This window comes from Octodon degus, unplaced genomic scaffold (genome assembly GCF_000260255.1).
Source record: "Octodon degus isolate 3935 unplaced genomic scaffold, OctDeg1.0 scaffold00047, whole genome shotgun sequence".
NCBI lineage: Eukaryota > Metazoa > Chordata > Mammalia > Rodentia > Octodontidae > Octodon > Octodon degus.
This window is the reverse complement of record NW_004524623.1, coordinates 12,001,659-12,011,263: the sequence shown is the minus strand read 5'-3', so window position 1 is coordinate 12,011,263 and position 9,605 is coordinate 12,001,659.

Below are 9,605 nucleotides of genomic sequence, written 5' to 3'. Positions count from 1 at the left end.
TTTTTTTTTGGCAGAACTGGGGATTGAACTCAGGCCCTTGTGTTTACCAGGCAAGTGCTTATTCTACTGAGCTATCTCTCTGGCCCCTTAAATTTATTTTTTAAAGAAAGTAAAGAGATTTGTTCTAATGGTGTTTGTAAATAGGATATCATGTCTGCATCTTGTACAGCAATAAACCACTAGGAAGAATGTATGCAGTGTGTTAATTATTGAAACTGTCCTACCAATTTGGTTTGAAACTGTCTCATTGCTATTTGTTTCTCAATAAAATTATGGGAAAAAAGAAAGTACAGATTAGTATCAAAACAAAAAATTATAGGGAAACAGAATTTCACTTAACAAATTAATATGAATTTCATAGTATGTGTTGTAATACAGTGTTGTCTTCCAAACAGTTATTCATATTACAAGATATAGGCATGTAAAATTGGAAGAAGAAAGAAAAAAAGAAAGAAGTGCATAAGAAATTAAGAAGAGAAAAAGTACAAACAATTGAAAAAAGGAGAAAAGAGAATTGAAAAAAGAATGGCTAACATCAAGAAGTCAACCAATGACGAATTTTGGAGGGGCTGGGGAGAAGAAGGAACCCTTCTGCACTGTTGGTGGGAGTGCAGCCTGGTACAACCACTATGGAAATCAGTGTGGAGATTCCTTAAAAAGCTAGGATTGGAGATCCAGTTCAAGCCAGCTATTCCCCTTGTAGGTATTTTTCCAGAAGAACTGAAGACCTCATGCCATAGTGGCATATGTGCACCCATGATATATGTGCAGCACAATTTGTCATGGCTCAATCCTGGAAACAACCCAGGTGCTCATGAGCTAAAGAAGGGATAAGGAAGATGTGGTATTTTTACACAACAGAGTATTATTAAGCTATAAAACATGATAAATTTGAGTCTTGCTGGTAAATAGATGCAACTTGGGACATACTCTTAAGTGAAATAAATCAGACCCACATGTGCAAACATCATATTGTTTCCTCAGTCTGAAAACCTGAAAGAGAAAAATGGAATCTGAAAGGGTACAACAGATACTGGTGAAGGGAAGTGAACTTTTAAGGAAAGAGTTACTCAGTTGAGCAGAAGGACAAGGGAGGGAGTTGGGGAAAGAGATTTTTCTAGGTATGTAACAGAATTGTTTGGACGATTGTAGTGTTCATTTCTGCTGCTCTATGCAAACATATGGGGTATTTGGTAAAGACCATAAAATTATACTAATGCAATGCAATGCTCAGTAATTTTATGGATACTTACCTAATAGGTAAACAATGAAAGAGTAATGTGCATCTATCATTATATTATTTGAAATCAATACAGGTCATTGCACCACTCTTCTCATTCTGTCCTTAATACAGCAATCTCTGTCCTCCTCTGATATATTATTTGATCTATGAGGCCTCTCCTGTGCATCTCATCTCCTTGGTTTTTTATAATATTACTTCCTAACTACTTTGAATAATAGGTGAGACTGGGAGACATCAACATACGAGAGCAAAAGGAGAGGGATCAAACTACTTTTTTCTATCTTGCGACTATATTAGTAGATGTCCTACACACCCCTAAACTGAGAGGAGATGGTTCACCTGTATCTTTTCAAGGATGTATTTCTCCAGTAGCATCTTTGCTTCTCTTGCATTTAAATATTAGGATGAAATTAGTTTACCACAATCCTCAGATACCCCAGTTCTCTTGTTGCATCACATAACCTTTCCTTCAAAGGACGGTTTATTTACACAAATCATCTTCCTAATCTTACATGAATGTGTCATTTGTTGGTGATAGAGCCATGACATATCCAATTATTGGGTTAAAAGTAAATAGGTGATTATTGAACGTTTATTTTTCGTTGGGATTTATATTGCCAGCTTTAACATAGAAAGTTCTAGTTTCAAATACTTTGACTTGTCTTGGCTTAACATCACAGTTTACATTATAATGAGAAACAATGAGAACTAGAGAAAAGTGTTGACACAAGCACATCTGAGAAAGTAAGACAGAGGAGGACATGTTTTCCCTTCACCAAAGAAAGTTGAAAAGTATTTGAAGATCAAATGCACAAGGACAGGAGTAAATAGGTTAGCCGGGGCATTAGTGATGAAGGCATTGTTTAAAATAGAAATATGGTAGGTGCATGAATTCAGCAGAGTAATACAATACAGTCCAGTAGTCCATAATAGTAGTTGGTTTTCCACAAGACTGGCAGTGTCAGAAGTTGTTGACTTGAGCCTTTTGCAGCTCAGCATATTAATATGGCTTTACTTTTTATACCTCAATTTTATACTTTTCTGCTTGATGGTTAAGACCAAGATAAAGCAAGACCTATATAACAAAAAATGTAACTTTTGTACCTGACAGTTACATCCCGTCAGGACTTACCCTGAAACCCTGTACAGCAGTTTGTAGATCTTTGTTCATGGCAATGGAATATACATCTCTGCAAAACTAAACAAAAAAGGTGATACAAATGGACCATTTTGTAGTAGAAAAAATATATGTATATACAAAATAGCATAAATATACAGCTACTTTCTCTTAGTTCGCTGAGAAGAAGGTTTTGAACTAATAGTGTTTAGACAAGATGTCATGTCTGCATCTTGTATTAGGAATTACTACAAAGACAACAATATGCAATGTATTAATTATTGTAACTGTACTACTAACCTGTTTTGAAACTATCTTGTTGCTACTTCTTTCTCAATAAAACTATTAAAATATAATAAAATAAAATAGAAATATGCACTTTTTTGCATATGTAAAATTGAGCTTTTGGATCTCATGAATTATAAAAGGTAAGTTCAAAGGACAATTGAAGCCAGATGAAATTGGCTACATACCATAATACAACTAGCTTTGTGATTTTTAAACATTAACCCTTTATTTTTTATTATCTGTTCTCTCACCCATAAAGCAAAGGTATTTTACTCTTAGTTTCATAAAAAAGGAGTTATGTTATTGGGGTTGTTAATAGTGATATTTCAACCTGACTTGAGTAAAGACCACCCAGCAGATTAACAAAGCTCTGGGTCTGTCTGTGGATGATTGTCATTTCTGAGGAGGAAGACCCACCAAGATGTGGCAGCACCAGCCAATAGGATCCTAGCCTCAATAGAATAAAAAGGGAAAGAAGAAGGAAGACTCTTATTTTTTCTTTAGCTAAACTCTGGTGTTGGTAATTATCTTTGGACGGTCCCTTCAGTCTTTCTGTGAGAATCTTCAGCCTTCCACCATAGCCCTTTGGCTTACCAACATAGACTTACATTGGAGCCTGCTGAGCTCTAGGCCTCTGGCCTTTGAGTCCAGCAACAGATGGCCATTTTGAATGCTTTGCCCTCTGACCCGGCAGAAGGCCAGTGGGACTCTTCGCTTCAGACCCTAGAAGCCTACCTAGTATATCTTTTCTATGATCTTAAATATATTTTACACTAAATATATACCTCTAGTGAACTTTAACTAATGCAGGATTGGTGGTGTGAAGACAACTAGGTAATAAATTATCCAGAAGAGAAGTTGTCTAAAACAAATCTTTCAGTATGGATTCTTATTACTTTTTACTTGATGAAAAAGTGAAAAGTTCTATATAGCTTTCCTTAAAAGATTTTTTAAATTTATTTATTTATTTGGTACAGGGTCTCACTACACAGCTCAGACTCATCGTGATCCTGCTATCTCAGCCTCCCAGCACTGAGATTTCAGGCAGGCTGCACGACGACCAGTTTCGGTGGTTGGCTCAGTGTGGGACCAGCACAGCCTGAGGTACTGGGGATTGAACTCAGGTCCTTCCACTTGCCATGGTGGCACGTGCCTGTAACCCCAGTGCTGGGGATGCTGAAAGCAGAATTAGTGAGACCCTGTACCTAATACATTAAATAGGTGGATCAATGTCAAATGTTATTTTTCATATTTATCCAATCTACTTTCAGCAATTTTCAAGTATATGATTATGATTGTTTACTAGAGATGCTTAGACTGCTGAGCTATCTCCCTGGCTTTATATAGTTTTCTTTAAATTAACAGTTTATCTCAAGTATCACTCAGACAGTACATTTATTCATGCACTAACTATCCCTAGCTTCACGCTGACAGACATCATTTCATCCGATTCTTGAATTGAGTAAGTTTGATAAAATTATCATTTTTGTATTTCCTATTACATTACCTTATTACAATTAATGAAAAAAATCAATCATTGTTTATCCTGTATTTAAATAATTATCCTTGTTATAATTATTTTTTGCAGTAGTTAACTGCAAAATATAAATGCTCTGGAATTATATCTTATCCTAGAGGTTCATTTTTTATGTGATTGTTTCAAGGAATTGTATCATAGTCTTCCCATATGTGCTGTGATAAAGTATGATTGATAATTTATGTTTGAGGTAGGAAATTAGATTTTACCCCAAGGAAATTGTGAAGTAAACACATCAATAAAATAAATAAACTATAATATACTTAGTCCTACAGAAAAAATACACAGCATATTAACAAGAAAAAATAAAGATAAATATCACTTTATATCAATATGCTATCCTTGGGGCCAGCGAGATGACTCAGCAGACTAAACACCTGCTTAGGCAAGCACAGGGACCGCGGTTCTATCTTTAGAACCACATGCTATGCTGGCCCAACCCCCCAGGCATGCTGAGCTGGCATCAGAGACCAGGCATGGTGGCACATGCCTGTAACCCCAGTGCTGGGGATGCTGAAAGCAGAAGTAGTGCGACCCTGCATGAACACACTAAGTAGGTGGATCAATGTCAAATGTTACTTTTCATATTTATCCAATCTACCTTCAGCAATTTTTAAGTACATGATTATGATTGTTAACTAGAGGCACCTTGCTGTGTAATAGATCTCTCAAACTGATTCTGCCTTCTAACTGAAATTTTATTGATTTTGATCAATATCTCTTCAATATTCACACATCCCTCCTTCAGAGAATTTCTTAAACAGGATCCAAAAATGACTAGAAAAATTAATTTGAAATATACCCAGAAAACACAAGTATATCAGGGCAAAGATGCTATTTACAACACATTTGTCAATAATTTTGAAATTTGAGTTCATAAAAAGTCATTGTGATAAAGTTTCCCTCCCTTACCTCCACCAGCAGAATATTAACATAATAGAATATTAACACATTGTATGCATAGAATATTAATAGAATTGTCAGTTCACAACAAAAAGAAATACTTGCCACTAGAAAATTTATCACATTTATGAGCAGGCATTTCATAGGAACAGAGATGCAAAGGACAGAGAATTGGAAATTTGCTTCACTTCATTAGTAATCAGGTGTATTCACATGGAGATGGTAAGGAAGTAGTATACCTAGCAAATTAAAGAGAATTAACAACTTTCTAAATATTGTGTTGGTAAAGGTTGCAAGGAATGAAACCCTTCTGCATTGCTGTCATGATTATGAATTGTACAGATGCTTTAGAAATTTGCAACACAGTAAAGTTTAGCTGCCTCAACTCAATACTAAGTAAAAGTTCATAGAATTAATAACATACATATTTGTATAAATTTTAAAAAATTGAAAAAGTAACATTGTAAGTTGCAACATAAATAATGGAAAGAATATCAAAGGAAGATCAAATGTGAAACTTAGGGTAGTTGTTCCCTTAGTACAGGAGAAGAATGTAAGAAGAGATATATCTTATTGTGAGTGGTAGACACAGTAGTCTACTATATTTGTTAGTGAGTGAATCTATCTATCTATCTATCTATCTATCTATCTATCTATCTATCTATCTATCTATCGGCTAAAAAGGATTTAGTATCAAATCATATATCATACATTAAATTTTTAAAAATGTACTATGACATCCATGAATTACAAATGTTTGACTTTTTTGGACATTTCTTGTACATTTGAGTTTTTAAACAAAGCCCCCTACTTCCACTACTTGTGTTTTGAGCTTTATGCTCAGGAAGTCATCATAATAAACCAGCAGGACTTGCATGTTTATTTTCTGGAAAAGTTGGACAGGCAGATCCTGTCGTCGGGGAGAGAACTTGGAAGAAAATACAGTGATTTCTCAGAAATACGTGCTTGGCCATGAGACTGGCTAAAATTACCCAAGAATTCATCATGCCCCTATTTCCTTTGTTCTCACCTTTGATTCCTGACAAGCAGAAGACATAGAAGTTCATTTTCAAGCAACAATGAATAGAACAGGCCTGTATCTACTGATGAAGGCACTGAAATAAAACCGCCCACTGAGATGTCCCTATTAAAAAAAGAAATCACTGACTGGCCAGGCACTCGTGCACAGAGAGTTTGCAGTAGTGCCTTACTTGTAAACACGAACACGAGAGAGTAGCCAAGTTGTTAAACAGTTGAAGAGATTCTCTAAACATCAACAAGTCAGGTAAAAATGTCAAAAAGACAAAGAAAAAAAAAGGAATTAAAAACAGAGGAAGGTGTGAAGGTTAGCAGGCAGAGTTTTGACCTATGTTCATTTTTTCTTATGCAATAAGTAGACATGCAGTCTTTACAGAAATATATTTACATGTAGTCCTAGAAATATTTCCAACACTTTTATTAAGGGACTAAAAAACTTAAAATAGCTCTGGCATTTAAAAAGTAATTAACGTCCAGCCACAGTGGCATATGCCTGTAATCCAAGCACTTGGGAGGCAGAGGTAGGAGGATCACTGTGAGTTTGAGGCCAGTCTGGGCTACAAACTAAATTTAAGGCCAGCTTGAACTGCATGGTGGGACCCTGCCTCAAAAAAAAAAAAATTAAAATTAAAAAATGAATAAATAATTAACACATTTTATCACTCATTATTTTAGCTGTTATTCATTTTACTGATGAAATATGTTATAGTATAGAATAATGCCTTTATATACTATTAAAATTAGATCTTAGTTTTGGTTATTTCCTGTTGTATTCCTAGATCTTGACTATTTTCCCCTCTTAGAGTAGTTTTTCATCTTCCAAGCATATTGATTGTTTTTGATGAATTCCTACTCCTACTTCACAGGGGTCTCATCTTCTGACATCACCATAGTATACTTCTGGGAATTTTTTCTTTAATTACTTAATATAAACCATTTTCAGGACCTGCATTTTCTCTAAATTTTCATGATAGTGTTGTTTCTCCTTTGCCTACATTCTTCACAGGCCTATGTTCATGTTCTTAAAAATCCCCAATGGCACAGAAAACACCCTGTCACTGGGTTGTACGGAGGGTTTGGGTTTAGTTGAGGCATTTGGCTCTCCCAGTAGCGGGTGTCCCCTGGTTTGGGCATGAGGGGGAGCACGCATGCATGCTCATCTATGGCCAAGAACTCCTCCTTTCACTCTTCAGGTTGCTTAACCTCGGGGGCCAGGGAGATAGCTCAGTAGAATAAGTGCTTGCCTGGCAAGCTCAGGGTCCTGAGTTCAATCCCCGGTACCACACACACACACACACACACACACACACACACACACAAAAGTGCAAAATCAGGGCTTCCTGCCTCCCAGACACTTGTTCTCCATGCCTTGGGTGAAGCAGCAGGAGTCACTGTAGGTGAGAGGCCAGCCTGGGATAGGTTGCTTAACCGCACAGAAGCCCACTGACTGCTCTTTCTTTTTCTTTCTTTTTTTTTCCCCATTGTATTATTGAAAAACAAATAGCAATGAGACAGTTTCAAATCAAATTGGTAGGACAGTTTCAATAATTAACACATTACATACATTCTTCCTAGCAGTTAATTGCTGTACAAGATGCAGACCTGATATCCTATTCACAAACACCATTAGAACAAATCACTCTATTCATTAAGAGAATATAACTATATATCTATCCTAACCACTTTGAATACACAGATACAAAATGGACATTCATCTGTATCACCCTTTTTTTGTTAAGTTCTGTTCTTTGAATATTATAGGTCTGTAAACTCAGCAAAATATTCTAAAAGAGTCCAGTAGCCCATAATAGTATTGGGTCTTCCGCTTGACTGGCAATGTCAGAAATTATTGACCTGAGTCCCCCAAAGCTCAACATAACAGCATGGCTTTACTTCTTATATTTCTTTTTTATACTTTTCTGCTGGATGGTTAAGACCAAGATAAAGCAGGACCTATGCAACAAGAGTTGTAGCTTTTGGGTCAGATAAGGTCAGTGAAATCCCCTCAGGTTTTATCCTGAGATCCTGTACCTCAGATTGTAGAACCTTTGTCAGTGTCAGCCATGTGGATGAATCATGGCCATTGTTTGGCCATTGTGTTCTCTGTGAAAGCCTGAGAGAATGTTTTCTCTCCATGTGACTCTCCTTAGACACACTCTACATCATCGATCACTTTCCTCTTTGGCCCCATAATCTCCTTGATCAGAAAAGTTGGGACACTACCGAGGTACATGACAAGTTCTCATATGTCCTGGGTCTTAATTGACCTTGGAAGGCTAGGTCAAAATGTTGGCTTTCCTTGTAGCCCTCCTTTTTCTCTAATTTGGCCTGCAACTTAGGTTGTTAACCATCCAGAAGAGAAGCTTCTCTTTGAGATGTAAAGGTTTAAAACCACCTTCTAACCCGTTTCACTGGGACTGACAGTTTGCAGCCCGGGTACAAACTGCGGAATGATGATGGCCCTCATTCAACATGGTGGAATCCCAAAGCCAAAAGCCTGTCTTGCCAGAGACCACCTCTCCCCTCACCCCCACCTCCAGTCCTGGGAACAACCTCCTTTCACCTTTCATACCACAGGGGAGACCCTTATGAGCTCCTTAGGTGTCACTAAACCTGCCCCTGAAATTCCACCCCTAGCAAACATCCATATGACCCCAGCTCCTTCATCTCAGGTGAGAGGATCCTCTCCATCTCCCTCAAGTTCTCTCCATGTCTTCAGAATCAATAAGGGCCTCTTCTTTTCTTTTACTTCTGCTGCACCTAAAAACCTAATAGGATCCTCTTAAGTACCTGGTCAGGACCTTTGTGAGAGATGATCACCCAGGCAGAGAACAAGTGAAGTTCTTAGCAGTGAAAATGCCAAGGCCCGGCTTTGCAAGTGAGCCCAGAAAGTACTTAATGTCGTGAAATCCAGAGAAAGTTTGCTTGTCCTTGAAAATAAAGCCAGTTACAGACCAGCCAAATAGCTCAGCGGATTAAATCGCCTGCAAGCAGGCACAGGGGCCGGGTTTGATCCTCGGGCCTGCCATGTCACGCTGAGGACAGCAATTGAGACTGGGTGTGGTGGTGTGTGCCTGTAATCCCAGCTCTTGGGAGACTGTAAACAGGCAGATCACTATGAGTCTGATCTAGTAGTGAGACCCTGAATACCCTGAAGACCTTTGCCTAAAATACCAAAAATAAATGAATAATAAAGCCAACTAACAAAGACAAAGAGGGGCTAAAATTCTGTCCTTTTAACTCCTAAGTATCCTCTACCTTTTTGCTTGATGGGAGTTATGTTCCACTGGAGTTCTGGGCTTTCTTTCCTACAGCAGTCCTCTTGAATGAGCTATGGTAGGCTTGCCTTGACTTGTGCTACAGCTCCATAATGCTAAGCTTTCCTTTGAAGAGGTCTACAGACTTCAGACAAAATGCACATTGAGAACATCATCTGCTAATTCACCACAACAACCTGTGTTTCAAATAGGTGCAAGCAA